Source organism: Lissotriton helveticus, chromosome 4_1 (genome assembly GCF_964261635.1).
Source record: "Lissotriton helveticus chromosome 4_1, aLisHel1.1, whole genome shotgun sequence".
Classification (NCBI taxonomy): domain Eukaryota; kingdom Metazoa; phylum Chordata; class Amphibia; order Caudata; family Salamandridae; genus Lissotriton; species Lissotriton helveticus.
Genome location: NC_136063.1, coordinates 1,671,438,531 through 1,671,463,242, shown reverse-complemented (window position 1 = coordinate 1,671,463,242; position 24,712 = coordinate 1,671,438,531). Strand labels below are relative to the sequence as shown.

The 24,712-nt window shown below is 36.7% G+C and overlaps 16 non-coding genes across 16 annotated transcripts; 8 read left to right on the top strand and 8 right to left on the bottom strand.

Moving 5' to 3' along the window:
- The first annotated feature begins 1,092 nt into the window (after positions 1-1,092).
- TRNAQ-CUG (transfer RNA glutamine (anticodon CUG)) lies at positions 1,093-1,164 on the top strand. The gene has a single exon. It is a non-coding gene; the product is annotated as a tRNA-Gln (tRNA).
- An 826-nt stretch (positions 1,165-1,990) lies between these two features.
- Positions 1,991-2,062, bottom strand: TRNAQ-UUG (transfer RNA glutamine (anticodon UUG)). The gene has a single exon. It is a non-coding gene; the product is annotated as a tRNA-Gln (tRNA).
- A 1,550-nt stretch (positions 2,063-3,612) lies between these two features.
- TRNAQ-CUG (transfer RNA glutamine (anticodon CUG)) lies at positions 3,613-3,684 on the top strand. The gene has a single exon. It is a non-coding gene; the product is annotated as a tRNA-Gln (tRNA).
- An 826-nt stretch (positions 3,685-4,510) lies between these two features.
- TRNAQ-UUG (transfer RNA glutamine (anticodon UUG)) lies at positions 4,511-4,582 on the bottom strand. The gene has a single exon. It is a non-coding gene; the product is annotated as a tRNA-Gln (tRNA).
- Positions 4,583-6,132: 1,550 nt separating this feature from the next.
- Positions 6,133-6,204, top strand: TRNAQ-CUG (transfer RNA glutamine (anticodon CUG)). Its single transcript has one exon. It is a non-coding gene; the product is annotated as a tRNA-Gln (tRNA).
- An 826-nt stretch (positions 6,205-7,030) lies between these two features.
- Positions 7,031-7,102, bottom strand: TRNAQ-UUG (transfer RNA glutamine (anticodon UUG)). The gene has a single exon. It is a non-coding gene; the product is annotated as a tRNA-Gln (tRNA).
- A 5,958-nt stretch (positions 7,103-13,060) lies between these two features.
- On the top strand, positions 13,061-13,132 carry TRNAQ-CUG (transfer RNA glutamine (anticodon CUG)). Its single transcript has one exon. It is a non-coding gene; the product is annotated as a tRNA-Gln (tRNA).
- An 826-nt stretch (positions 13,133-13,958) lies between these two features.
- TRNAQ-UUG (transfer RNA glutamine (anticodon UUG)) lies at positions 13,959-14,030 on the bottom strand. The gene has a single exon. It is a non-coding gene; the product is annotated as a tRNA-Gln (tRNA).
- A 1,550-nt stretch (positions 14,031-15,580) lies between these two features.
- Positions 15,581-15,652, top strand: TRNAQ-CUG (transfer RNA glutamine (anticodon CUG)). The gene has a single exon. It is a non-coding gene; the product is annotated as a tRNA-Gln (tRNA).
- Positions 15,653-16,478: 826 nt separating this feature from the next.
- TRNAQ-UUG (transfer RNA glutamine (anticodon UUG)) lies at positions 16,479-16,550 on the bottom strand. Its single transcript has one exon. It is a non-coding gene; the product is annotated as a tRNA-Gln (tRNA).
- Positions 16,551-18,101: 1,551 nt separating this feature from the next.
- On the top strand, positions 18,102-18,173 carry TRNAQ-CUG (transfer RNA glutamine (anticodon CUG)). Its single transcript has one exon. It is a non-coding gene; the product is annotated as a tRNA-Gln (tRNA).
- An 826-nt stretch (positions 18,174-18,999) lies between these two features.
- Positions 19,000-19,071, bottom strand: TRNAQ-UUG (transfer RNA glutamine (anticodon UUG)). The gene has a single exon. It is a non-coding gene; the product is annotated as a tRNA-Gln (tRNA).
- A 1,550-nt stretch (positions 19,072-20,621) lies between these two features.
- On the top strand, positions 20,622-20,693 carry TRNAQ-CUG (transfer RNA glutamine (anticodon CUG)). The gene has a single exon. It is a non-coding gene; the product is annotated as a tRNA-Gln (tRNA).
- An 826-nt stretch (positions 20,694-21,519) lies between these two features.
- TRNAQ-UUG (transfer RNA glutamine (anticodon UUG)) lies at positions 21,520-21,591 on the bottom strand. The gene has a single exon. It is a non-coding gene; the product is annotated as a tRNA-Gln (tRNA).
- A 1,550-nt stretch (positions 21,592-23,141) lies between these two features.
- Positions 23,142-23,213, top strand: TRNAQ-CUG (transfer RNA glutamine (anticodon CUG)). Its single transcript has one exon. It is a non-coding gene; the product is annotated as a tRNA-Gln (tRNA).
- Positions 23,214-24,039: 826 nt separating this feature from the next.
- TRNAQ-UUG (transfer RNA glutamine (anticodon UUG)) lies at positions 24,040-24,111 on the bottom strand. The gene has a single exon. It is a non-coding gene; the product is annotated as a tRNA-Gln (tRNA).
- Between the last annotated feature and the right edge of the window lie 601 nt (positions 24,112-24,712).

Genomic DNA, 24,712 nt, shown 5'->3' with positions numbered 1-24,712 from the left:
ATCTCCCTATATCTTGCTATATGTCTCTGTATATTTATAGGACAACATAAACACATACATTATAAAAATGCATATAATTAGTAGAGGTGAAAATAATGAAAAGTTGATGCCTCTCCACATTTGAAACATGAGCTTCTTCTCCTTACTCTTCTATATGTCATGAAATTGAGATAGTCACTTTTTACTCAATTTTGATCTAACAATATAGTTGATTTATACAAAGCATATCATATGATTTGTGAATAATCTTAAAAGAGAAAATTAGATCAGTACCTGTGAGGCCTCCAAGCAAAAGCTTATGTTTCACGATTGCAGATCGACTGTTGAAAATCAGCATGAAAAACGTTTTATTTCACAATTTCCATACTAATATACAAAAACATTTGTACTATCTGAATGATACCGTCATTGTGGTTCTCTAGGTTTGATTTAAGAACACTTCTCTTTCAAAATGTGCTAAATTCGCCTTATCAATAGCGCAGAAAGCTTCAAAAAGGGATGCTGGGAATCAGGCCTCTGAAATGCATTTCAGAAAAACAGGATAGGATTTCTTAATGTCACACTATTTTGTGTAGGAATGTGATGTAAACGTATTATAATGTTTGTATTTCTGTAACTTGTTCAAGCTGATGGACGTTTTGAAAGGAATCAATAATTGTCTCTTTCAACCTACTGGTGTTGGATTTGAGCTATCAATAAACAAAGGTGACAGAAATAGAAAAGGTCAAGAGTAATAAAATAGTACCCCCAAGATTTGGACTGGTACCTTTGCATGCAAAGTCCAACGTGCCAATCATTGCTCTTTGGCGCAGCCCATGTGAGAGACAAAGAAATGGGTGTATTAGTTTGGAAATGTAAAATGTTTTAATATGTTACAGTCAAAGATGATCATTATGATATAACTTGCCTATCCTGATAAACGTTTGCATATTTAACACTGTTAAGGAGAATGTATCTGAACAGAATCAAATCACATTATAGCTCTTTACACTATGAGCATTCAACAGAGATATCGTTTCATCAATGTAAGAAATGCCCCCGCACTAATGCGCTCTCTTTTGTCTCAATGGAAAAATGCCTCATGTATGGGAGGGTTCCATGGTGTAATGGTTAGCACTCTGGACTCTGAATCCAGCGATCCGAGTTCAAATCTCGGTGGGACCTGCTTGAATTATGAGATTTACTATTTCACCCATTTCTTAGAATTTGGTCTTGGAAAAACATAACGTCAATGTTTTATACTGATACTTATCAACGTATAAGTATGCATCTATGTATACATAGCTATATCCGTCTAGATAGCGATAAGACTATATAAAGAAATCAATTATTCATAAACATATGTATTGAAGCTGAAAACTAAAAACTGTTGTTTCCCATCCACAATTTAAACGTTAGGTTCATTTCCTCTCTCATCTATATGACCAGTAATGAGATAGTTAATTTTTGCTGATTTCTTATATGACAACATGCTTGACTTACACAGTGCATTTAATTGTGAATTTCTTTGAAAGAGAAATTCAGATTATTACCTTTGACACGTCTTTCGAAAGATTTTACTTTATGGTTATGGATTTACTTTAGAAAATCAGAGTGTAAATATATGTGTGTCTGAATTTCACGATTGTTATTCAAAACGTCATATCTTCTGTCCCCATAATACACAATTTGATTCCTCAAGTTTTGTTTTAATGAAGGATTTCCAATTAAAAAGTTCCATCTTCCCCTTATCAATAACAGTAAGATTTAAGAAAGTAATATCTTGCATCAGCCCCCTGTGATGAGTTTGAGAAAACAGAGTCAGCTCGCAAAATGTCTCATTATTTTGAGCCATTTAATTTCCATGTTTTCTAAAAGTTCTATCATTTGCTCACATCGAATAGACTTTCAGAATACAATCAATAAATTAATGTTTCACTCTACCCGTGTTAGATTTGTGATATTTATGAATACACTTGACAGAAAAAGATTTGATCAACAGTCATGAAAGTGGTCCCACCGAGATTTGAACACGGATCCTTGGATTCAAAGTCCAAAGTGCTAACCATTACACCATGGAACCTCCCATGTGACAAGGGAGCAAATTGCTGCAGCAATGTGAACATTTCAAAGTTTTTAATGTTCTACAGTCAAAGACCAACAGAATGTTATTACTTTTCTATTCTGTTCAACTTTTGCATATTGAACTATGTTAGGGAAGGATGTTGCCCAGAGGACTCAAGTAACGCTATCACTCTGTTGAACAGTACTTTTTATGTGAGATACGATTTTGCAATAAAATATAAGATTCCCCCGTGAATGCAATCTCTTCTCTCAAAATGAAAAGCTCAACCTGGTACAGGTGGTTTGATGGTATCATGCTTAGCACTCTAGACTCTGAAAACCGGGATCTGAGTACAAATCACAGTGGGACTTATCTAAACTTTACGATTTTCTTTTTCCATTCAGTTCTTAGAATTATTAATTGGAAAAACATCTCATTTACTTATAAACTTGTACATATCCACTTTACACGTATGTATCTCCCTATATCTTGCTATATGTCTCTGTATATTTATAGGACAACATAAACACATACATTATAAAAATGCATATAATTAGTAGAGGTGAAAATAATGAAAAGTTGTTGCCTCTCCACATTTGAAACATGAGCTTCTTCTCCTTACTCTTCTATATGTCATGAAATTGAGATAGTCACTTTTTACTCAATTTTGATCTAACAATATAGTTGATTTATACAAAGCATATCATATGATTTGTGAATAATCTTAAAAGAGAAAATTAGATCAGTACCTGTGAGGCCTCCAAGCAAAAGCTTATGTTTCACGATTGCAGATCGACTGTTGAAAATCAGCATGAAAAACGTTTTATTTCACAATTTCCATACTAATATACAAAAACATTTGTACTATCTGAATGATACCGTCATTGTGGTTCTCTAGGTTTGATTTAAGAACACTTCTCTTTCAAAATGTGCTAAATTCGCCTTATCAATAGCACAGAAAGCTTCAAAAAGGGATGCTGGGAATCAGGCCTCTGAAATGCATTTCAGAAAAACAGGATATGATTTCTTAATGTCACACTATTTTGTGTAGGAATGTGATGTAAACGTATTATAATGTTTGTATTTCTGTAACTTGTTCAAGCTGATGGACGTTTTGAAAGGAATCAATAATTGTCTCTTTCAACCTACTGGTGTTGGATTTGAGCTATCAATAAACAAAGGTGACAGAAATAGAAAAGGTCAAGAGTAATAAAATAGTACCCCCAAGATTTGGACTGGTACCTTTGCATGCAAAGTCCAACGTGCCAATCATTGCTCTTTGGCGCAGCCCATGTGAGAGACAAAGAAATGGGTGTATTAGTTTGGAAATGTAAAATGTTTTAATATGTTACAGTCAAAGATGATCATTATGATATAACTTGCCTATCCTGATAAACGTTTGCATATTTAACACTGTTAAGGAGAATGTATCTGAACAGAATCAAATCACATTATAGCTCTTTACACTATGAGCATTCAACAGAGATATCGTTTCATCAATGTAAGAAATGCCCCCGCACTAATGCGCTCTCTTTTGTCTCAATGGAAAAATGACTCATGTATGGGAGGGTTCCATGGTGTAATGGTTAGCACTCTGGACTCTGAATCCAGCGATCCGAGTTCAAATCTCGGTGGGACCTGCTTGAATTATGAGATTTACTATTTCACCCATTTCTTAGAATTTGGTCTTGGAAAAACATAACGTCAATGTTTTATACTGATACTTATCAACGTATAAGTATGCATCTATGTATACATAGCTATATCCGTCTAGATAGCGATAAGACTATATAAAGAAATCAATTATTCATAAACATATGTATTGAAGCTGAAAACTAAAAACTGTTGTTTCCCATCCACAATTTAAACGTTAGGTTCATTTCCTCTCTCATCTATATGACCAGTAATGAGATAGTTAATTTTTGCTGATTTCTTATATGACAACATGCTTGACTTACACAGTGCATTTAATTGTGAATTTCTTTGAAAGAGAAATTCAGATTATTACCTTTGACACGTCTTTCGAAAGATTTTACTTTATGGTTATGGATTTACTTTAGAAAATCAGAGTGTAAATATATGTGTGTCTGAATTTCACGATTGTTATTCAAAACGTCATATCTTCTGTCCCCATAATACACAATTTGATTCCTCAAGTTTTGTTTTAATGAAGGATTTCCAATTAAAAAGTTCCATCTTCCCCTTATCAATAACAGTAAGATTTAAGAAAGTAATATCTTGCATCAGCCCCCTGTGATGAGTTTGAGAAAACAGAGTCAGCTCGCAAAATGTCTCATTATTTTGAGCCATTTAATTTCCATGTTTTCTAAAAGTTCTATCATTTGCTCACATCGAATAGACTTTCAGAATACAATCAATAAATTAATGTTTCACTCTACCCGTGTTAGATTTGTGATATTTATGAATACACTTGACAGAAAAAGATTTGATCAACAGTCATGAAAGTGGTCCCACCGAGATTTGAACTCGGATCCTTGGATTCAAAGTCCAAAGTGCTAACCATTACACCATGGAACCTCCCATGTGACAAGGGAGCAAATTGCTGCAGCAATGTGAACATTTCAAAGTTTTTAATGTTCTACAGTCAAAGACCAACAGAATGTTATTACTTTTCTATTCTGTTCAACTTTTGCATATTGAACTATGTTAGGGAAGGATGTTGCCCAGAGGACTCAAGTAACGCTATCACTCTGTTGAACAGTACTTTTTATGTGAGATACGATTTTGCAATAAAATATAAGATTCCCCCGTGAATGCAATCTCTTCTCTCAAAATGAAAAGCTCAACCTGGTACAGGTGGTTTGATGGTATCATGCTTAGCACTCTAGACTCTGAAAACCGGGATCTGAGTACAAATCACAGTGGGACTTATCTAAACTTTACGATTTTCTTTTTCCATTCAGTTCTTAGAATTATTAATTGGAAAAACATCTCATTTACTTATAAACTTGTACATATCCACTTTACACGTATGTATCTCCCTATATCTTGCTATATGTCTCTGTATATTTATAGGACAACATAAACACATACATTATAAAAATGCATATAATTAGTAGAGGTGAAAATAATGAAAAGTTGATGCCTCTCCACATTTGAAACATGAGCTTCTTCTCCTTACTCTTCTATATGTCATGAAATTGAGATAGTCACTTTTTAGTCAATTTTGATCTAACAATATAGTTGATTTATACAAAGCATATCATATGATTTGTGAATAATCTTAAAAGAGAAAATTAGATCAGTACCTGTGAGGCCTCCAAGCAAAAGCTTATGTTTCACGATTGCAGATCGACTGTTGAAAATCAGCATGAAAAACGTTTTATTTCACAATTTCCATACTAATATACAAAAACATTTGTACTATCTGAATGATACCGTCATTGTGGTTCTCTAGGTTTGATTTAAGAACACTTCTCTTTCAAAATGTGCTAAATTCGCCTTATCAATAGCGCAGAAAGCTTCAAAAAGGGATGCTGGGAATCAGGCCTCTGAAATGCATTTCAGAAAAACAGGATAGGATTTCTTAATGTCACACTATTTTGTGTAGGAATGTGATGTAAACGTATTATAATGTTTGTATTTCTGTAACTTGTTCAAGCTGATAGACGTTTTGAAAGGAATCAATAATTGTCTCTTTCAACCTACTGGTGTTGGATTTGAGCTATCAATAAACAAAGGTGACAGAAATAGAAAAGGTCAAGAGTAATAAAATAGTACCCCCAAGATTTGGACTGGTACCTTTGCATGCAAAGTCCAACGTGCCAATCATTGCTCTTTGGCGCATCCCATGTGAGAGACAAAGAAATGGGTGTATTAGTTTGGAAATGTAAAATGTTTTAATATGTTACAGTCAAAGATGATCATTATGATATAACTTGCCTATCCTGATAAACGTTTGCATATTTAACACTGTTAAGGAGAATGTATCTGAACAGAATCAAATCACATTATAGCTCTTTACACTATGAGCATTCAACAGAGATATCGTTTCATCAATGTAAGAAATGCCCCCGCACTAATGCGCTCTCTTTTGTCTCAATGGAAAAATGACTCATGTATGGGAGGGTTCCATGGTGTAATGGTTAGCACTCTGGACTCTGAATCCAGCGATCCGAGTTCAAATCTCGGTGGGACCTGCTTGAATTATGAGATTTACTATTTCACCCATTTCTTAGAATTTGGTCTTGGAAAAACATAACGTCAATGTTTTATACTGATACTTATCAACGTATAAGTATGCATCTATGTATACATAGCTATATCCGTCTAGATAGCAATAAGACTATATAAAGAAATCAATTATTCATAAACATATGTATTGAAGCTGAAAACTAAAAACTGTTGTTTCCCATCCACAATTTAAACGTTAGGTTCATTTCCTCTCTCATCTATATGACCAGTAATGAGATAGTTAATTTTTGCTGATTTCTTATATGACAACATGCTTGACTTACACAGTGCATTTAATTGTGAATTTCTTTGAAAGAGAAATTCAGATTATTACCTTTGACACGTCTTTCGAAAGATTTTACTTTATGGTTATGGATTTACTTTAGAAAATCAGAGTGTAAATATATGTGTGTCTGAATTTCACGATTGTTATTCAAAACGTCATATCTTCTGTCCCCATAATACACAATTTGATTCCTCAAGTTTTGTTTTAATGAAGGATTTCCAATTAAAAAGTTCCATCTTCCCCTTATCAATAACAGTAAGATTTAAGAAAGTAATATCTTGCATTAGCCCCCTGTGATGAGTTTGAGAAAACAGAGTCAGCTCGCAAAATGTCTCATTATTTTGAGCCATTTAATTTCCATGTTTTCTAAAAGTTCTATCATTTGCTCACATCGAATAGACTTTCAGAATACAATCAATAAATTAATGTTTCACTCTACCCGTGTTAGATTTGTGATATTTATGAATACACTTGACAGAAAAAGATTTGATCAACAGTCATGAAAGTGGTCCCACCGAGATTTGAACTCGGATCCTTGGATTCAAAGTCCAAAGTGCTAACCATTACACCATGGAACCTCCCATGTGACAAGGGAGCAAATTGCTGCAGCAATGTGAACATTACGCGGCGATCCAGGCTGCGATTGTGTTGTGTGGATGGGGATATTGCTCAACATTTAATTATCTCGCTGCTGACTCTAAATAGCATGCCTGATTTGAATTAATGTAACAGGAATCTGTGATTTGTCTTTTGTTTCTTCGCTGATTTTAATAGCACAATTCATGTTTTTAATTTGAAACTGACACTTCGTCACTGAAATTTTCCTGCTTCTCTTACCTGCACCTCATTTGCCTCGTGGCCCCGTTCCGCCCCGGCTCTGTGCCGTTTGTTGCGGAGGGCCAGCTCGAGGAGCGCTACTTCCTGGCAGCTACCACACTTCCGCCCTGCACCGAAAACCCGCAGGTTAGCGGTCTAGCGCTGCCGAGCATATTCTCTACTTAACTTCCGCTTTCTGCCTCAAGGCCACTGACATACGCGGCGATCCAGGCTGCGATTGTGTTGTGTGGATGGGGATATTGCTCAACATTTAATTATCTCGCTGCTGACTCTAAATAGCATGCCTGATTTGAATTAATGTAACAGGAATCTGTGATTTGTCTTTTGTTTCTTCGCTGATTTTAATAGCACAATTCATGTTTTTAATTTGAAACTGACACTTCGTCACTGAAATTTTCCTGCTTCTCTTACCTGCACCTCATTTGCCTCGTGGCCCCGTTCCGCCCCGGCTCTGTGCCGTTTGTTGCGGAGGGCCAGCTCGAGGAGCGCTACTTCCTGGCAGCTACCACACTTCCGCCCTGCACCGAAAACCCGCAGGTTAGCGGTCTAGCGCTGCCGAGCATATTCTCTACTTAACTTCCGCTTTCTGCCTCAAGGCCACTGACATACGCGGCGATCCAGGCTGCGATTGTGTTGTGTGGATGGGGATATTGCTCAACATTTAATTATCTCGCTGCTGACTCTAAATAGCATGCCTGATTTGAATTAATGTAACAGGAATCTGTGATTTGTCTTTTGTTTCTTCGCTGATTTTAATAGCACAATTCATGTTTTTAATTTGAAACTGACACTTCGTCACTGAAATTTTCCTGCTTCTCTTACCTGCACCTCATTTGCCTCGTGGCCCCGTTCCGCCCCGGCTTGTGCCGTTTGTTGCGGAGGGCCAGCTCGAGGAGCGCTACTTCCTGGCAGCTACCACACTTCCGCCCTGCACCGAAAACCCGCAGGTTAGCGGTCTAGCGCTCCCTCACCACCACTATTTAATGGCGGTTTGGAGGAAGCGCAGCGGACGAGCGCAGCGGGAGCGCCGACTTCGCGCCGAAGTCGCGCACAAGTCAAGCCCGTCTGCGCCCGTCCGCGGCCGACCAGGCCCTGGGCCCTGTCATAATGCCCAATTCCACTCATACTCCTCGGCCGAGCTTCTGAGTCTCAAGTCCTCCGGACCGATTCCCGCCCACACTGTCAGAGCGGCTCAGGCATGTGGCATTTTTACACCTTCTGACTACTCGGCATTTGTTTCTGGTCACGACCCTTCTCCCTCTGTTCCACAGATCTCTACTTCTTTGTCAATTACTTACCTCAACACCCGTTCCCTCATTTGCCATCAACTTGAGATTTTCCAACTTTTGCATCAGAGCTCTATCGACATCCTTCTCCTAGCGGAAACCTGGATCACTGAAGATTCAGCCCCCGATATTCTCGCTGCACTCCCTACGGGATACTACATTCTGCATGCCAATCGGCCCGCTGGGAAGATGGGTGGCGGAGTGGCGGCTATTATCCGCTCAGAACATATCTTCTCCGATATTACGCTGACCCCCATCCTTAAAACTGATTACCTGGCACTAAAATTTTCCTCCCCTAAATCGTCTTTTGTTTGTGTCCTTGCTTATAGACCCCCCGACTCTATGCCCACCTTTCCCCAATCTTTCTGTGACGTTATCGCTCAATTAGCAATTAATCATGCCAACATCATGGTGATTGGAGACTTTAATTATTGGCCTGCCGATGCCCATGAAAGCCCATCGTCGGTGGACTTCACAGACTTCCTAAAAGGTATGAATCTTTCCCAACACATTCACACCCCCACCCACCTGAAAGGTCATATTCTTGACCAACTTTGGACATCTAACATAGATATTTCACCTCCTTCAGTTTTCCCTTGCTCCTGGTCTGACCACTATTTTATTTCTTTTCACTTACATCTGCACACTCTGTGTCCGCCCCCTTGCACTAAAAATATCATGGCTCGTAACTGGAAAAGGGCCAACCTGCCTGAGTTTCATGATTCCCTAGCCTCCACTGCACCTACGTCATTGACCTCACTAGAGCATCAGGCTGTCAATCTTGATGATTGACTGCGTCAGGCTAGTGATAAAGCTGCCCCTCTTAAAAGAATCAAAGCAAAGCGCCCTCACGACGCTCAACGTTGGTTCACAGGCCAACTCAAAGCGCAAAAACTAACCCTTCGGCAAACTGAACGCCACTGGCGTCGTCACTACGACCCACAGCTCAAACTCACATACAATGCAACCCTTAAATCTTATAAACAATCAATCCTGGCGGCTAAGACGGCATATTTTTCACAAAAAATCCTGGACTCTAACAATAAAACGAAAGATATTTTTTCAATTGTCAACGAGCTCTCCCTGCCAGATAGAGTCACTCCCCAACCCCAGCCGACTCAAACCCTCTGTGACGCACTTAACTCTTACTTCATAGAGAAAATCACGACAATAAAAAACAATATTCCGACCCCGGCATCCCCTGCCCCTCTCCCGCTTCCCCCTTCCAATACCAGTATTTTGACAGACTTCCCACCCATATCCCAACAAGAGTTTGTCTCTCTCCTTCATAAAATCAGATCGGGATCCCCCAATGACTGCTGTCCCCCGCAGATCTTGAAAGAAGCCTTTCTTGCATGTCCAGGCCCCCCTCTAGCTTTACTCAACAATTCTCTCGCTACCGGGAAGGTTCCATCCTCTTTCAAGCAAGCTGCAGTCCTACCCATACTAAAAAAACCCAACGCAGACCCATCAATCCTCAGCAATTACAGACCCATCTCCCTCCTTCCCTTCCTAGGAAAGATCTTGGAGACCTACGTTACCCGCTGCTTGAGCTCCTTTATAGAGCAATCTTCCTTTTTAGACCCTCAACAAGCGGGTTTCAGACCCCTCCACTCCACCGAGGCGGTCATAGTAGCAGTCATGGACACCCTCAGGAGGGGCGCTGATAAAAATATCTCTCAGGCCCTTGTCCTGCTGGATCTCTCGGCGGCGTTCGACACGGTCGATCACATCATCTTGATCGACCGTGTCCATAACGCCGGCATTCAGGGATTAGCCCTTGACTGGCTCAGATCTTTCCTGCACCAGCGTTCTCAGTCCGTTCACCTTTCCACTTTCTCCGCACCCTATACCTCCCTCCCCTGTGGTGTACCTCAGGGCTCTGCACTTTCCCCTCTTCTCTTTAACTTGTACCTCCAACCTTTGTTAGCCTCCCTCCACAATTCCCCGGCCAAGATCTTCAACTACGCGGACGATCTCCAGTTAATCTTTCCTATAGATTCCCTCCCTTCCTCCCGTATGAATTTCCAGTCTACTATGCTGATCATAGCGGAGTGGATGTACCACAGCCACTTGAAGCTGAACCCTACCAAAACCGAGCTCGTTCTGGTAGGAGGCCCCAATCATCCATGGAACTCCACCTTCTGGCCAACATCTCTGGGGACAGCACCTACTCCCATGAGCTCAGTCAAAAGCCTAGGGGTGATCATCTCAGAAGATCTATCCATGAGACCGCAAATCAACGCGGTCACATCTGCCTGTTTTTTCCACCTCAGGCGGATCCGCAAGATCAGCAGGTATTTCACCAAAGAAGCCCTGATCCAAGTTGTTATTGCGCTCATCACCTCTAGGCTCGACTATGCCAACACTTTGTACGCTGGAATCCCTGCATGTCATCTGCACAGGCTACAGCTGGTGCAAAATCAGGCCGCCCGCCTGATCTTCCGCCAGCCCAAACACCAGCACGTCACTCCCCTCCTCCGTAGTCTACATTGGCTCCCTGTTTCCAAACGCTGCACCTTTAAACTGGCATGTACAATCCACAAGGCCCTCTCGGATGCAGCCCCTGCGTTCATCTCTTCGGTCCTATCCCGTCACTTCCCTTCTAGAGCCCTCCGCTCAGCATCACAAAATCTCCTCGTCGTTCCCAAATTTAAAAGGAAAAAACACGGTGGCCTGAGCTTTTCGGTCCTGGCCCCTTCCACCTGGAACTCGCTGCCACTTTCCCTCCGTCTCTGCCAAAATTATGATTGCTTCCGCAGACTGTTGAAAACTCTGCTCTTCCAATCCGCATATGAATAACCCTTTCACTCTGGATCACGTTTATTTGTCATGGAGCGCCAAGAAACCTATGGTGATAGTGCGCGTTACAAATAATTTTAACGTAACGTAACGTAACGAACATTTCAAAGTTTTTAATGTTCTACAGTCAAAGACCAACAGAATGTTATTACTTTTCTATTCTGTTCAACTTTTGCATATTGAACTATGTTAGGGAAGGATGTTGCCCAGAGGACTCAAGTAACGCTATCACTCTGTTGAACAGTACTTTTTATGTGAGATACGATTTTGCAATAAAATATAAGATTCCCCCGTGAATGCAATCTCTTCTCTCAAAATGAAAAGCTCAACCTGGTACAGGTGGTTTGATGGTATCATGCTTAGCACTCTAGACTCTGAAAACCGGGATCTGAGTACAAATCACAGTGGGACTTATCTAAACTTTACGATTTTCTTTTTCCATTCAGTTCTTAGAATTATTAATTGGAAAAACATCTCATTTACTTATAAACTTGTACATATCCACTTTACACGTATGTATCTCCCTATATCTTGCTATATGTCTCTGTATATTTATAGGACAACATAAACACATACATTATAAAAATGCATATAATTAGTAGAGGTGAAAATAATGAAAAGTTGATGCCTCTCCACATTTGAAACATGAGCTTCTTCTCCTTACTCTTCTATATGTCATGAAATTGAGATAGTCACTTTTTAGTCAATTTTGATCTAACAATATAGTTGATTTATACAAAGCATATCATATGATTTGTGAATAATCTTAAAAGAGAAAATTAGATCAGTACCTGTGAGGCCTCCAAGCAAAAGCTTATGTTTCACGATTGCAGATCGACTGTTGAAAATCAGCATGAAAAACGTTTTATTTCACAATTTCCATACTAATATACAAAAACATTTGTACTATCTGAATGATACCGTCATTGTGGTTCTCTAGGTTTGATTTAAGAACACTTCTCTTTCAAAATGTGCTAAATTCGCCTTATCAATAGCGCAGAAAGCTTCAAAAAGGGATGCTGGGAATCAGGCCTCTGAAATGCATTTCAGAAAAACAGGATAGGATTTCTTAATGTCACACTATTTTGTGTAGGAATGTGATGTAAACGTATTATAATGTTTGTATTTCTGTAACTTGTTCAAGCTGATAGACGTTTTGAAAGGAATCAATAATTGTCTCTTTCAACCTACTGGTGTTGGATTTGAGCTATCAATAAACAAAGGTGACAGAAATAGAAAAGGTCAAGAGTAATAAAATAGTACCCCCAAGATTTGGACTGGTACCTTTGCATGCAAAGTCCAACGTGCCAATCATTGCTCTTTGGCGCATCCCATGTGAGAGACAAAGAAATGGGTGTATTAGTTTGGAAATGTAAAATGTTTTAATATGTTACAGTCAAAGATGATCATTATGATATAACTTGCCTTTTTCTGATAAACGTTTGCATATTTAACACTGTTAAGGAGAATGTATCTGAACAGAATCAAATCACATTATAGCTCTTTACACTATGAGCATTCAACAGAGATATCGTTTCATCAATGTAAGAAATGCCCCCGCACTAATGCGCTCTCTTTTGTCTCAATGGAAAAATGACTCATGTATGGGAGGGTTCCATGGTGTAATGGTTAGCACTCTGGACTCTGAATCCAGCGATCCGAGTTCAAATCTCGGTGGGACCTGCTTGAATTATGAGATTTACTATTTCACCCATTTCTTAGAATTTGGTCTTGGAAAAACATAACGTCAATGTTTTATACTGATACTTATCAACGTATAAGTATGCATCTATGTATACATAGCTATATCCGTCTAGATAGCGATAAGACTATATAAAGAAATCAATTATTCATAAACATATGTATTGAAGCTGAAAACTAAAAACTGTTGTTTCCCATCCACAATTTAAACGTTAGGTTCATTTCCTCTCTCATCTATATGACCAGTAATGAGATAGTTAATTTTTGCTGATTTCTTATATGACAACATGCTTGACTTACACAGTGCATTTAATTGTGAATTTCTTTGAAAGAGAAATTCAGATTATTACCTTTGACACGTCTTTCGAAAGATTTTACTTTATGGTTATGGATTTACTTTAGAAAATCAGAGTGTAAATATATGTGTGTCTGAATTTCACGATTGTTATTCAAAACGTCATATCTTCTGTCCCCATAATACACAATTTGATTCCTCAAGTTTTGTTTTAATGAAGGATTTCCAATTAAAAAGTTCCATCTTCCCCTTATCAATAACAGTAAGATTTAAGAAAGTAATATCTTGCATTAGCCCCCTGTGATGAGTTTGAGAAAACAGAGTCAGCTCGCAAAATGTCTCATTATTTTGAGCCATTTAATTTCCATGTTTTCTAAAAGTTCTATCATTTGCTCACATCGAATAGACTTTCAGAATACAATCAATAAATTAATGTTTCACTCTACCCGTGTTAGATTTGTGATATTTATGAATACACTTGACAGAAAAAGATTTGATCAACAGTCATGAAAGTGGTCCCACCTAGATTTGAACTCGGATCCTTGGATTCAAAGTCCAAAGTGCTAACCATTACACCATGGAACCTCCCATGTGACAAGGGAGCAAATTGCTGCAGCAATGTGAACATTTCAAAGTTTTTAATGTTCTACAGTCAAAGACCAACAGAATGTTATTACTTTTCTATTCTGTTCAACTTTTGCATATTGAACTATGTCAGGGAAGGATGTTGCCCAGAGGACTCAAGTAACGCTATCACTCTGTTGAACAGTACTTTTTATGTGAGATACGATTTTGCAATAAAATATAAGATTCCCCCGTGAATGCAATCTCTTCTCTCAAAATGAAAAGCTCAACCTGGTACAGGTGGTTTGATGGTATCATGCTTAGCACTCTAGACTCTGAAAACCGGGATCTGAGTACAAATCACAGTGGGACTTATCTAAACTTTACGATTTTCTTTTTACATTCAGTTCTTAGAATTATTAATTGGAAAAACATCTCATTTACTTATAAACTTGTACATATCCACTTTACACGTATGTATCTCCCTATATCTTGCTATATGTCTCTGTATATTTATAGGACAACATAAACACATACATTATAAAAATGCATATAATTAGTAGAGGTGAAAATAATGAAAAGTTGATGCCTCTCCACATTTGAAACATGAGCTTCTTCTCCTTACTCTTCTATATGTCATGAAATTGAGATAGTCACTTTTTAGTCAATTTTGATCTAACAATATAGTTGATTTATACAAAGCATATCATATGATTTGTGAATAATCTTAAAAGAGAAAATTAGATCAGTACCTGTGAGGCCTCCAAGCAAAAGCTTATGTTTCACGATTGCAGATCGACTGTTGAAAATCAGCATGAAAAACGTTTTATTTCACAATTTCCATACTAATATACAAAAACATTTGTACTATCTGAATGATACCGTCATTGTGGTTCTCTAGGTTTGATTTAAGAACACTTCTCTTTCAAAATGTGCTAAATTCGCCTTATCAATAGCGCAGAAAGCTTCAAAAAGGGATGCTGGGAATCAGGCCTCTGAAATGCATTTCAGAAAAACAGGATAGGATTTCTTAATGTCACACTATTTTGTGTAGGAATGTGATGTAAACGTATTATAATGTTTGTATTTCTGTAACTTGTTCAAGCTGATGGACGTTTTGAAAGGAATCAATAATTGTCTCTTTCAACCTACTGGTGTTGGATTTGAGCTATCAATAAACAAAGGTGACAGAAATAGAAAAGGTCAAGAGTAATAAAATAGTACCCCCAAGATTTGGACTGGTACCTTTGCATGCAAAGTCCAACGTGCCAATCATTGCTCTTTGGCGCAGCCCATGTGAGAGACAAAGAAATGGGTGTATTAGTTTGGAAATGTAAAATGTTTTAATATGTTACAGTCAAAGATGATCATTATGATATAACTTGCCTATCCTGATAAACGTTTGCATATTTAACACTGTTAAGGAGAATGTATCTGAACAGAATCAAATCACATTATAGCTCTTTACACTATGAGCATTCAACAGAGATATCGTTTCATCAATGTAAGAAATGCCCCCGCACTAATGCGCTCTCTTTTGTCTCAATGGAAAAATGCCTCATGTATGGGAGGGTTCCATGGTGTAATGGTTAGCACTCTGGACTCTGAATCCAGCGATCCGAGTTCAAATCTCGGTGGGACCTGCTTGAATTATGAGATTTACTATTTCACCCATTTCTTAGAATTTGGTCTTGGAAAAACATAACGTCAATGTTTTATACTGATACTTATCAACGTATAAGTATGCATCTATGTATACATAGCTATATCCGTCTAGATAGCGATAAGACTATATAAAGAAATCAATTATTCATAAACATATGTATTGAAGCTGAAAACTAAAAACTGTTGTTTCCCATCCACAATTTAAACGTTAGGTTCATTTCCTCTCTCATCTATATGACCAGTAATGAGATAGTTAATTTTTGCTGATTTCTTATATGACAACATGCTTGACTTACACAGTGCATTTAATTGTGAATTTCTTTGAAAGAGAAATTCAGATTATTACCTTTGACACGTCTTTCGAAAGATTTTACTTTATGGTTATGGATTTACTTTAGAAAATCAGAGTGTAAATATATGTGTGTCTGAATTTCACGATTGTTATTCAAAACGTCATATCTTCTGTCCCCATAATACACAATTTGATTCCTCAAGTTTTGTTTTAATGAAGGATTTCCAATTAAAAAGTTCCATCTTCCCCTTATCAATAACAGTAAGATTTAAGAAAGTAATATCTTGCATTAGCCCCCTGTGATGAGTTTGAGAAAACAGAGTCAGCTCGCAAAATGTCTCATTATTTTGAGCCATTTAATTTCCATGTTTTCTAAAAGTTCTATCATTTGCTCACATCGAATAGACTTTCAGAATACAATCAATAAATTAATGTTTCACTCTACCCGTGTTAGATTTGTGATATTTATGAATACACTTGACAGAAAAAGATTTGATCAACAGTCATGAAAGTGGTCCCACCTAGATTTGAACTCGGATCCTTGGATTCAAAGTCCAAAGTGCTAACCATTACACCATGGAACCTCCCATGTGACAAGGGAGCAAATTGCTGCAGCAATGTGAACATTTCAAAGTTTTTAATGCTCTACAGTCAAAGACCAACAGAATGTTATTACTTTTCTATTCTGTTCAACTTTTGCATATTGAACTATGTTAGGGAAGGATGTTGCCCAGAGGACTCAAGTAACGCTATCACTCTGTTGAACAGTACTTTTTATGTGAGATACGATTTTGCAATAAAATATAAGATTCCCCCGTGAATGCAATCTCTTCTCTCAAAATGAAAAGCTCAACCTGGTACAGGTGGTTTGATGGTATCATGCTTAGCACTCTAGACTCTGAAAACCGGGATCTGAGTACAAATCACAGTGGGACTTATCTAAACTTTACGATTTTCTTTTTCCATTCAGTTCTTAGAATTATTAATTGGAAAAACATCTCATTTACTTATAAACTTGTACATATCCACTTTACACGTATGTATCTCCCTATATCTTGCTATATGTCTCTGTATATTTATAGGACAACATAAACACATACATTATAAAAATGCATATAATTAGTAGAGGTGAAAATAATGAAAAGTTGATGCCTCTCCACATTTGAAACATGAGCTTCTTCTCCTTACTCTTCTATATGTCATGAAATTGAGATAGTCACTTTTTAGTCAATTTTGATCTAACAATATAGTTGATTTATACAAAGCATATCATATGATTTGTGAATAATCTTAAAAGAGAAAATTAGATCAGTACCTGTGAGGCCTCCAAGCAAAAGCTTATGTTTCACGATTGCAGATCGACTGTTGAAAATCAGCATGAAAAACGTTTTATTTCACAATTTCCATACTAATATACAAAAACATTTGTACTATCTGAATGATACCGTCATTGTGGTTCTCTAGGTTTGATTTAAGAACACTTCTCTTTCAAAATGTGCTAAATTCGCCTTATCAATAGCGCAGAAAGCTTCAAAAAGGGATGCTGGGAATCAGGCCTCTGAAATGCATTTCAGAAAAACAGGATAGGATTTCTTAATGTCACACTATTTTGTGTAGGAATGTGATGTAAACGTATTATAATGTTTGTATTTCTGTAACTTGTTCAAGCTGATAGACGTTTTGAAAGGAATCAATAATTGTCTCTTTCAACCTACTGGTGTTGGATTTGAGCTATCAATAAACAAAGGTGACAGAAATAGAAAAGGTCAAGAGTAATAAAATAGTACCCCCAAGATTTGGACTGGTACCTTTGCATGCAAAGTCCAACGTGCCAATCATTGCTCTTTGGCGCATCCCATGTGAGAGACAAAGAAATGGGTGTATTAGTTTGGAAATGTAAAATGTTTTAATATGTTACAGTCAAAGATGATCATTATGATATAACTTGCCTTTTTCTGATAAACGTTTGCATATTTAACACTGTTAAGGAGAATGTATCTGAACAGAATCAAATCACATTATAGCTCTTTACACTATGAGCATTCAACAGAGATATCGTTTCATCAATGTAAGAAATGCCCCCGCACTAATGCGCTCTCTTTTGTCTCAATGGAAAAATGACTCATGTATGGGAGGGTTCCATGGTGTAATGGTTAGCACTCTGGACTCTGAATCCAGCGATCCGAGTTCAAATCTCGGTGGGACCTGCTTGAATTATGAGATTTACTATTTCACCCATTTCTTAGAATTTGGTCTTGGAAAAACATAACGTCAATGTTTTATACTGATACTTATCAACGTATAAGTATGCATCTATGTATACATAGCTATATCCGTCTAGATAGCGATAAGACTATATAAAGAAATCAATTATTCATAAACATATGTATTGAAGCTGAAAACTAAAAACTGTTGTTTCCCATCCACAATTTAAACGTTAGGTTCATTTCCTCTCTCATCTATATGACCAGTAATGAGATAGTTAATTTTTGCTGATTTCTTATATGACAACATGCTTGACTTACACAGTGCATTTAATTGTGAATTTCTTTGAAAGAGAAATTCAGATTATTACCTTTGACACGTCTTTCGAAAGATTTTACTTTATGGTTATGGATTTACTTTAGAAAATCAGAGTGTAAATATATGTGTGTCTGAATTTCACGATTGTTATTCAAAACGTCATATCTTCTGTCCCCATAATACACAATTTGATTCCTCAAGTTTTGTTTTAATGAAGGATTTCCAATTAAAAAGTTCCATCTTCCCCTTATCAATAACAGTAAGATTTAAGAAAGTAATATCTTGCATTAGCCCCCTGTGATGAGTTTGAGAAAACAGAGTCAGCTCGCAAAATGTCTCATTATTTTGAGCCATTTAATTTCCATGTTTTCTAAAAGTTCTATCATTTGCTCACATCGAATAGACTTTCAGAATACAATCAATAAATTAATGTTTCACTCTACCCGTGTTAGATTTGTGATATTTATGAATACACTTGACAGAAAAAGATTTGATCAACAGTCATGAAAGTGGTCCCACCTAGATTTGAACTCGGATCCTTGGATTCAAAGTCCAAAGTGCTAACCATTACACCATGGAACCTCCCATGTGACAAGGGAGCAAATTGCTGCAGCAATGTGAACATTTCAAAGTTTTTAATGTTCTACAGTCAAAGACCAACAGAATGTTATTACTTTTCTATTCTGTTCAACTTTTGCATATTGAACTATGTCAGGGAAGGATGTTGCCCAGAGGACTCAAGTAACGCTATCACTCTGTTGAACAGTACTTTTTATGTGAGATACGATTTTGCAATAAAATATAAGATTCCCCCGTGAATGCAATCTCTTCTCTCAAAATGAAAAGCTCAACCTGGTACAGGTGGTTTGATGGTATCATGCTTAGCACTCTAGACTCTGAAAACCGGGATCTGAGTACAAATCACAGTGGGACTTATCTAAACTTTACGATTTTCTTTTTACATTCAGTTCTTAGAATTATTAATTGGAAAAACATCTCATTTACTTATAAACTTGTACATATCCACTTTACACGTATGTATCTCCCTATATCTTGCTATATGTCTCTGTATATTTATAGGACAACATAAACACATACATTATAAAAATGCATATAATTAGTAGAGGTGAAAATAATGAAAAGTTGATGCCTCTCCACATTTGAAACATGAGCTTCTTCTCCTTACTCTTCTATATGTCATGAAATTGAGATAGTCACTTTTTAGTCAATTTTGATCTAACAATATAGTTGATTTATACAAAGCATATCATATGATTTGTGAATAATCTTAAAAGAGAAAATTAGATCAGTACCTGTGAGGCCTCCAAGCAAAAGCTTATGTTTCACGATTGCAGATCGACTGTTGAAAATCAGCATGAAAAACGTTTTATTTCACAATTTCCATACTAATATACAAAAACATTTGTACTATCTGAATGATACCGTCATTGTGGTTCTCTAGGTTTGATTTAAGAACACTTCTCTTTCAAAATGTGCTAAATTCGCCTTATCAATAGCGCAGAAAGCTTCAAAAAGGGATGCTGGGAATCAGGCCTCTGAAATGCATTTCAGAAAAACAGGATAGGATTTCTTAATGTCACACTATTTTGTGTAGGAATGTGATGTAAACGTATTATAATGTTTGTATTTCTGTAACTTGTTCAAGCTGATGGACGTTTTGAAAGGAATCAATAATTGTCTCTTTCAACCTACTGGTGTTGGATTTGAGCTATCAATAAACAAAGGTGACAGAATTAGAAAAGGTCAAGAGTAATAAAATAGTACCCCCAAGATTTGGACTGGTACCTTTGCATGCAAAGTCCAACGTGCCAATCATTGCTCTTTGGCGCAGCCCATGTGAGAGACAAAGAAATGGGTGTATTAGTTTGGAAATGTAAAATGTTTTAATATGTTACAGTCAAAGATGATCATTATGATATAACTTGCCTATCCTGATAAACGTTTGCATATTTAACACTGTTAAGGAGAATGTATCTGAACAGAATCAAATCACATTATAGCTCTTTACACTATGAGCATTCAACAGAGATATCGTTTCATCAATGTAAGAAATGCCCCCGCACTAATGCGCTCTCTTTTGTCTCAATGGAAAAATGCCTCATGTATGGGAGGGTTCCATGGTGTAATGGTTAGCACTCTGGACTCTGAATCCAGCGATCCGAGTTCAAATCTCGGTGGGACCTGCTTGAATTATGAGATTTACTATTTCACCCATTTCTTAGAATTTGGTCTTGGAAAAACATAACGTCAATGTTTTATACTGATACTTATCAACGTATAAGTATGCATCTATGTATACATAGCTATATCCGTCTAGATAGCGATAAGACTATATAAAGAAATCAATTATTCATAAACATATGTATTGAAGCTGAAAACTAAAAACTGTTGTTTCCCATCCACAATTTAAACGTTAGGTTCATTTCCTCTCTCATCTATATGACCAGTAATGAGATAGTTAATTTTTGCTGATTTCTTATATGACAACATGCTTGACTTACACAGTGCATTTAATTGTGAATTTCTTTGAAAGAGAAATTCAGATTATTACCTTTGACACGTCTTTCGAAAGATTTTACTTTATGGTTATGGATTTACTTTAGAAAATCAGAGTGTAAATATATGTGTGTCTGAATTTCACGATTGTTATTCAAAACGTCATATCTTCTGTCCCCATAATACACAATTTGATTCCTCAAGTTTTGTTTTAATGAAGGATTTCCAATTAAAAAGTTCCATCTTCCCCTTATCAATAACAGTAAGATTTAAGAAAGTAATATCTTGCATTAGCCCCCTGTGATGAGTTTGAGAAAACAGAGTCAGCTCGCAAAATGTCTCATTATTTTGAGCCATTTAATTTCCATGTTTTCTAAAAGTTCTATCATTTGCTCACATCGAATAGACTTTCAGAATACAATCAATAAATTAATGTTTCACTCTACCCGTGTTAGATTTGTGATATTTATGAATACACTTGACAGAAAAAGATTTGATCAACAGTCATGAAAGTGGTCCCACCTAGATTTGAACTCGGATCCTTGGATTCAAAGTCCAAAGTGCTAACCATTACACCATGGAACCTCCCATGTGACAAGGGAGCAAATTGCTGCAGCAATGTGAACATTTCAAAGTTTTTAATGTTCTACAGTCAAAGACCAACAGAATGTTATTACTTTTCTATTCTGTTCAACTTTTGCATATTGAACTATGTTAGGGAAGGATGTTGCCCAGAGGACTCAAGTAACGCTATCACTCTGTTGAACAGTACTTTTTATGTGAGATACGATTTTGCAATAAAATATAAGATTCCCCCGTGAATGCAATCTCTTCTCTCAAAATGAAAAGCTCAACCTGGTACAGGTGGTTTGATGGTATCATGCTTAGCACTCTAGACTCTGAAAACCGGGATCTGAGTACAAATCACAGTGGGACTTATCTAAACTTTACGATTTTCTTTTTCCATTCAGTTCTTAGAATTATTAATTGGAAAAACATCTCATTTACTTATAAACTTGTACATATCCACTTTACACGTATGTATCTCCCTATATCTTGCTATATGTCTCTGTATATTTATAGGACAACATAAACACATACATTATAAAAATGCATATAATTAGTAGAGGTGAAAATAATGAAAAGTTGATGCCTCTCCACATTTGAAACATGAGCTTCTTCTCCTTACTCTTCTATATGTCATGAAATTGAGATAGTCACTTTTTAGTCAATTTTGATCTAACAATATAGTTGATTTATACAAAGCATATCATATGATTTGTGAATAATCTTAAAAGAGAAAATTAGATCAGTACCTGTGAGGCCTCCAAGCAAAAGCTTATGTTTCACGATTGCAGATCGACTGTTGAAAATCAGCATGAAAAACGTTTTATTTCACAATTTCCATACTAATATACAAAAACATTTGTACTATCTAAATGATACCGTCATTGTGGTTCTCTAGGTTTGATTTAAGAACACTTCTCTTTCAAAATGTGCTAAATTCGCCTTATCAATAGCGCAGAAAGCTTCAAAAAGGGATGCTGGGAATCAGGCCTCTGAAATGCATTTCAGAAAAACAGGATAGGATTTCTTAATGTCACACTATTTTGTGTAGGAATGTGATGTAAACGTATTATAATGTTTGTATTTCTGTAACTTGTTCAAGCTGATAGACGTTTTGAAAGGAATCAATAATTGTCTCTTTCAACCTACTGGTGTTGGATTTGAGCTATCAATAAACAAAGGTGACAGAAATAGAAAAGGTCAAGAGTAATAAAATAGTACCCCCAAGATTTGGACTGGTACCTTTGCATGCAAAGTCCAACGTGCCAATCATTGCTCTTTGGCGCATCCCATGTGAGAGACAAAGAAATGGGTGTATTAGTTTGGAAATGTAAAATGTTTTAATATGTTACAGTCAAAGATGATCATTATGATATAACTTGCCTATCCTGATAAACGTTTGCATATTTAACACTGTTAAGGAGAATGTATCTGAACAGAATCAAATCACATTATAGCTCTTTACACTATGAGCATTCAACAGAGATATCGTTTCATCAATGTAAGAAATGCCCCCGCACTAATGCGCTCTCTTTTGTCTCAATGGAAAAATGACTCATGTATGGGAGGGTTCCATGGTGTAATGGTTAGCACTCTGGACTCTGAATCCAGCGATCCGAGTTCAAATCTCGGTGGGACCTGCTTGAATTATGAGATTTACTATTTCACCCATTTCTTAGAATTTGGTCTTGGAAAAACATAACGTCAATGTTTTATACTGATACTTATCAACGTATAAGTATGCATCTATGTATACATAGCTATATCCGTCTAGATAGCGATAAGACTATATAAAGAAATCAATTATTCATAAACATATGTATTGAAGCTGAAAACTAAAAACTGTTGTTTCCCATCCACAATTTAAACGTTAGGTTCATTTCCTCTCTCATCTATATGACCAGTAATGAGATAGTTAATTTTTGCTGATTTCTTATATGACAACATGCTTGACTTACACAGTGCATTTAATTGTGAATTTCTTTGAAAGAGAAATTCAGATTATTACCTTTGACACGTCTTTCGAAAGATTTTACTTTATGGTTATGGATTTACTTTAGAAAATCAGAGTGTAAATATATGTGTGTCTGAATTTCACGATTGTTATTCAAAACGTCATATCTTCTGTCCCCATAATACACAATTTGATTCCTCAAGTTTTGTTTTAATGAAGGATTTCCAATTAAAAAGTTCCATCTTCCCCTTATCAATAACAGTAAGATTTAAGAAAGTAATATCTTGCATTAGCCCCCTGTGATGAGTTTGAGAAAACAGAGTCAGCTCGCAAAATGTCTCATTATTTTGAGCCATTTAATTTCCATGTTTTCTAAAAGTTCTATCATTTGCTCACATCGAATAGACTTTCAGAATACAATCAATAAATTAATGTTTCACTCTACCCGTGTTAGATTTGTGATATTTATGAATACACTTGACAGAAAAAGATTTGATCAACAGTCATGAAAGTGGTCCCACCGAGATTTGAACTCGGATCCTTGGATTCAAAGTCCAAAGTGCTAACCATTACACCATGGAACCTCCCATGTGACAAGGGAGCAAATTGCTGCAGCAATGTGAACATTTCAAAGTTTTTAATGTTCTACAGTCAAAGACCAACAGAATGTTATTACTTTTCTATTCTGTTCAACTTTTGCATATTGAACTATGTTAGGGAAGGATGTTGCCCAGAGGACTCAAGTAACGCTATCACTCTGTTGAACAGTACTTTTTATGTGAGATACGATTTTGCAATAAAATATAAGATTCCCCCGTGAATGCAATCTCTTCTCTCAAAATGAAAAGCTCAACCTGGTACAGGTGGTTTGATGGTATCATGCTTAGCACTCTAGACTCTGAAAACCGGGATCTGAGTACAAATCACAGTGGGACTTATCTAAACTTTACGATTTTCTTTTTCCATTCAGTTCTTAGAATTATTAATTGGAAAAACATCTCATTTACTTATAAACTTGTACATATCCACTTTACACGTATGTATCTCCCTATATCTTGCTATATGTCTCTGTATATTTATAGGACAACATAAACACATACATTATAAAAATGCATATAATTAGTAGAGGTGAAAATAATGAAAAGTTGATGCCTCTCCACATTTGAAACATGAGCTTCTTCTCCT